At 52.2% G+C, this 5,909-nt stretch overlaps 1 pseudogene; it reads left to right on the top strand.

Moving 5' to 3' along the window:
• Window positions 1–2,494: 2,494 nt before the first annotated feature.
• On the top strand, window positions 2,495–5,607 carry LOC147981184 (uncharacterized; annotated as a pseudogene).
• Window positions 5,608–5,909: the final 302 nt, after the last annotated feature.

Genomic DNA, 5,909 nt, shown 5'->3' with positions numbered 1-5,909 from the left:
GTGAATAGTCCAATACGTGTTATCTGGCTTTTCCTCTGGTGCCTGCAACTCTGTCCAATCATTGATGAAGTCCACGAGTGCTTGTGATTTGATTGCCGTGCGAGGTGTATATTTGAGCCCGTGAGGTCCAAGCTCAATAGCCCACTTGGCAATCCGACCAGTTGCTTCTCTGTTTTGAATGATATCTCCCAGAGGGGCTGAACTGACCACTGTGATAGGATGACCCTGAAAATAATGTTTGAGCTTCCGGCTTGCCATAAACACCCCATACACCAGGTTCTGCCAATGTGGATATCTCTGCTTTGATTCGATGAGTACCTCACTGATATAATAAACCGGCCGTTGAACCGGATATTCCTTTCCAGCCTCCTTGCGCTCCACAACAATAGCCACACTAACAGCCCTGGCATTAGCAGCCACATATAATAGTAAAGGCTCTTTATCAATCGGAGCTGCAAGAACAGGCGGTTCAGCTAACTGCCTCTTCAGATCCTCAAACGCTTTATCAGCCGCATCGCTCCAGACAAAGTCATCCGTTTTCTTTAACATCTGGTATAAAGGGATAGCTTTCTCCCCGAGACGACTGATAAACCGGCTCAAAGCCATGATCCGGCCGGCTAAACGTTGAACATCATTGATACATGCCGGTTTAGCCAAATACGTGATTGCTGAATTTTTTTCCGGATTAGCCTCAATACCCCTGTTTGATACCAGAAAACCCAAGAGTTTGCCTGCCGGGACACCAAAGACACATTTGTCCGGATTGAGCATCATCTTGTAAACCCGGAGGTTGTCAAAGGTTTCTCTCAGGTCATCTATCAATGTTTCCTCTTTCCTGGACTTTATCACAATATCATCCACATATGCATGAACATTGCGCCCAATATGCTTATGAAGACAATTCTGAACACAACGTTGATAAGTCGCCTGGGCACTCTTGAGCCCAAAGGGCATGGAGGCATAGCAGAAGGCTCCAAAGGGAGTTATAAAAGTTGTCTTCTCCTGGTCCTTAACTAGCATTTTGATCTGATGATAACCAGAATAAGCATCCAAAAAACACAAGCGGTCACAACCCGCCGTAGCATCAATAATCTGATCAATACGAGGGAGGGCAAAGGGATCTGCTGGGCAAGCTTTGTTCAAGTCTATGTAGTCCACACACATACGCCAAGTGCCATTTTTCTTGAGAACCAGCACCAGATTAGCCAAACACTCTGGGTGAAAGACCTCCACGATAAACCCTGCGGCCAACAACCGAGCTACCTCTTCACCAATAGCTTTGCGCCTTTCTTCGTTGAAACGGCGGAGAAACTGTCTGACCGGTTTAAACTTAGGATCAATATTAAGTGTGTGCTCAGCGAGTTCCCTCGGTACACCTGGCATGTCAGAAGGCTTCCATGCAAAGATGTCCCGGTTCTCACGGATGAACTCGATGAGCGCGCTTTCCTATCTGGGATCCAGGTTATCGCTGATATTGAACTACTTGGATGAATTGCCAGGAACAAAATCAACCATCTTAGTGTCTATGGCCGATTTAAACTTCAACGCTGGATCGTGTTCCGTATTGGCTTTTTCAAAGAAGTCATATCTGCCAGATCAACTTTGTCTTTGTAAAACTTCAGCTCTTCCGTGGCACAAACCGACTCAGCATAGGCCGCATCACCTTCCTCACATTCCAAAGCGATCTTCCTGCTCCCATGTACTGTGATGGTCCCCTTATGACCTAGCATCGTGAGCTGTAGATAAACATAACACGGCCTCGCCATGAACTTGGCATAAGCCAGTCGCCCAAACAGAGCGTGATACAGACTCTTGATTTTCACCACCTCAAACGTCAATGTTTCTGATCTTGAATCATGATCATCTCCAAAGGCCACTTCTAGCGCTATCTTGCCTACCGGATATGCAGATTTACTGGGTACCACACCATGAAAAATGGTGTTTGACGGTTTAAGATTCTTATCTGTCAACCTCATACGACGGAAGGTATCATATTAGAGAATATTGATACTGCTTCCCCCATCCATGAGCACCTTGGTGAACTTATACCCCCCAACTTGGGGTGCCACCACTAAGGCCAGATGTTACGCCCTCGAGCAAGGTGGCTCCATCGACCAAGGCCACGCAGGCTCCTGTTGGGCTGGAACGAGCGCGCCAACAGCCCAAGCCCAACAGTCGCTACCCGACCCATGTGTGGGATACCACGGGCGGAGTTAAAAGCAAGCCAAGCCCTCCTGCGTGAGGTGGCAATTGAGTACTGTACCAGGCGGCGGCTACCTACCCCGATTCCCTTTCCCTTCCATTGCTTCTCTCTCAAGAACCCTAGCTAGCGAGTGAATCGGTGTACCAGAACCATATCTGTGAGTGATTTGCTAGCGGGAGCGTAACAATTGGTATCAGAGCCATTCTGATCCGCCCAATTTTTTTTCCATTCCCCAATCTGGCCGGGCGTTTCCCCTCTATCATCCAGACTCGCCGAGGGAAGGCGACCGCCATGGAGGACCACACCAAGGCGTTGGCGGACCTCATCACGGCTATCACCGCGCTCACGACCAAGATCGACGCCCTCCAACCGGTGGTGCTCGAGCTACAAGGCTGGAAGCCTGACGTCGAGCGATCCATGGAGGAGCTGCGACAGGAGGTCGGCAGCCTCCGTACCCAAATCGGCGCCAAGGCGCCCAAGGGAGACAAGGCCACGGAGGAGGCGCCGCCCCAGATCCGCCTCTCGGATCTGCCGCCCCTGCTTCCTCTCCTGGTGGACGCGCCGCTGCCACAATGCGGAGCCGTTCCAGATCACAGGCCACAGAGCCACAGCGTCACAACAGATCTTCATGGGAAATCATCGGGGGAAACTCAGACCCCGCGATTGCCTCCGGCCACTGGTACGTACGACTCCTACCATCACGGGGAGCACTCGTTCTCAGGGGATCGGGGATATCATCGCCTACCACCACCATCGCGTTTCGATTTCCCTCTGTTCGATGGGACTGGCCCGAGGGCTTGGCGTCTCAAATGCGAGGGCTACTTTCGGGTGTGCACGATTAGTCTAGATGCATGGGTCAGTTGTGCAGCCATGTATTTCACAGAAGGGGCACTTACTTGGCTCCAATCATTGCAAGCACACCTGCACTACCCGGATTGGGGTGATTTCACCACGGCAATTTGCACCCAATTTGGTCGGGAAGAATTTCAAAATCTTCTTCGACAGTTCAATAGGCTTAAGCAAACCAGAACGGTGGCTGAATATGCTGAGCAATTCACACAAATTATGCACCAACTTTTAGCTCACCACACATCTTGGGATCCTGCTTTCTTTGTAACTCAGTTTATCGATGGGCTACAGCGCGACATTCGCACAGCCGTTGTTTTACATCGCCCCAAAACATTGGATACTGCTGTGGATCTCGCATGTTTGCAGGAGGAGGTGGTGGAGACATTCAGGCGGGATGACAGGCGGCATTCCTTTCCACCCGCGCTGCCGGGGAGTGGTCGCATGGTGCCCCGCGCGGCTCTTCCTTTGCCACTGCCCCCGTCACGCCCAATTACACCTCCGTCGGAGGCACGCCAAGAGGATCGCCGCGTCCCCGACAACACCAGGCCAGCTACTAGCGACGACAAGCTGGCTGCCCTGCGTGCCTATCGGCGTGCTAAGGTCCTCTGCTTCACGTGTGGAGAAAGGTGGGGATGCGATCATCGTTGTGCACCCACGGTGCAGCTTCACATGGTGGAAGAGCTCCTGGAGATGTTTCAAGGCCAATCTGCAGAAACTACACAGGAGGAATCTACCGCCGTCGATGCTGACTGTTGTGTACTGTCCAAAGAAGCCGTGGAAGGTGCAGAATCAGCCACAACTATGCGGCTTCATGGCTGGGTTCAGCAATGAGAAGTTCTTATGCTCGTCGACTCGGGATCATCGCACAGTTTTGTCAGTTCCGACTTGGCGTCGCAGTTGCAAGGTGTTCAGCCAGCCCGTCAGCCTCTGTCAGTCCGAGTTGCCAATGGAGGAGTGCTTCGCTACGAGCAGGAAATACCGGCCTGTTCCTGGCAATCACAAGGGGTTCAGTTTTCCATAGATCTCAAAGTGTTGCCATTGGGGTGCTATGACGTGATTCTAGGCATCGACTGGCTCGCTTGTCATAGTCCCATGAAGGTGCATTGGCTGCAGAAGACTATGGACTTCGAATATGGAGGCAAGCAAGTTCACCTTAGTGGAGCGCGGGCTGATGTTACCCACTGTCAGCAGATTGCGGGTCATGAACTGCGAGAGCTACTGGATCAAAAGGCTGTGGCCAGAGTGGTGCAGCTCTGCACCTTGGCCGACGACATGGAAACACCGCCCATTTCGGCAGAAGTGGCTGAACTTTTAGAGCAGTATGCGGTACTCTTTGAAGAACCAAGCAGACTGCCGCCTCAATGCTCGTTCGACCACACTATTCCGCTGGTCCCCAGAGCACGACTAGTCAAGCTCAGGCCGTACAGGCACAGCCCAGCTCAGAAGGATGAAGTGGAACGTCAGGTCGCTGAGATGCTCGCTCAAGGGATTATCCAACCCAGCTCCAGCCCTTTCGCGTCGCCAGTTCTGCTAGTGCAAAAGAAGGATCTCACCTGGCGTTTTTGTGTGGACTATCGGCATCTCAATGCAGTTACGATCAAGAATCGCTACCCGTTGCCAGTGATCGAAGAGCTTCTCAATGAGCTGGCTGGATCACAGCTCTTTACCAGTTTGGATCTCCGGGCAGGATATCATCAAATTCGTATGCGGCCCGAGGATGAGCATAAAACAGCGTTCAAAACCCATCACGGGCACTTCGAGTTCAAGGTCATGCCGTACGGCGTCACGGGGGGGGGGGGGGGGCAACTTTCCAGGGAGGCATGCACATCGTGTTACACCCACTGGTTCGCCACGGAGTGCTTGTCTTCATCGACGATATCCTGGTACACAGCCGCGATATGGACACTCACATACAGCTTCTGCGGCAAGTTTTCCAGCGTCTGCAAGAACACGACTTGAAAGTGAAACGCAGCAAGTGTTTCTTTGCCCGTCTGCAACTCAGATATCTGGGGCATGAGATCAGTGGTGACGGCGTTCGCATCGACAACAAGAACATCATTGCAGTGCAGCAATGGCCCGTACCTACAAATGTCAAGGAGGTCCGCGGGTTCCTCGGCTTGGCTGGTTATAACCGCAAGTTCGTCTGAGGTTTTGCAATCACCAGTCGCCCGCTGACCGATCTGCTCAAGAAAGGAGTGGTTTTCCGCTGGACAGAATTAGAGGACAGTGCCTTTCGCGCCTTGCAGCAGGCTCCGGTGACTGCTCCAGTTCTGGCGCTGCCTGATTTCAAGAAAACATTCAAACTCGAGACTGATGCATCGGATCTGGGAATAGGTGCAGTCCTGTCTCAAGACAAACACCCTATCGCTTTCCTCAGCCGCGCGTTGGGGCCACGCAATAGGCAGCTCTCCACCTATGAGAAAGAAGGGTTGGCCATTCTCATGGCCGTGGACCATTGGCGTGCATACTTGCAAAACGACGAGTTCATTGTGCATACTGATCAGCACAGTCTCATCCACCTCGAAGATCAGAGGCTGGCAACACCATGGCAGTAGAAGATCATGGCCAAAATGCTTGGGTTGCGTTACCGTATCGTCTACAAGAGAGGTATTGACAACCGCGCGGCTGACGCCTTGTCTCGCAAACCTGGGCCACCTCAAGGAGGCCTCGCAGCCATCACCACCGCAGTACCGACGTGGTTGGAAGCAGCTCAGCAAGGATACACTAAGGATCCAGCGGCATAGAAGATTCTCGCACGCTTGGCGACCTCCACGAGCAATCTAGATGGTTTTCACTTGCAGAATGGGATTATCAAGCAGCACGGACGCATATGGCTCGGGGACAAATGTGGAGTTGC

Source organism: Triticum urartu, chromosome 3A, assembly GCF_056163025.1.
Source record: "Triticum urartu cultivar PI428250 chromosome 3A, HENAU_Tu73, whole genome shotgun sequence".
NCBI classification, from domain to species: domain Eukaryota; kingdom Viridiplantae; phylum Streptophyta; class Magnoliopsida; order Poales; family Poaceae; genus Triticum; species Triticum urartu.
The sequence above is the reverse complement of the archived record's forward strand: the minus strand, read 5'-3'. Positions and strand labels throughout refer to the sequence as shown.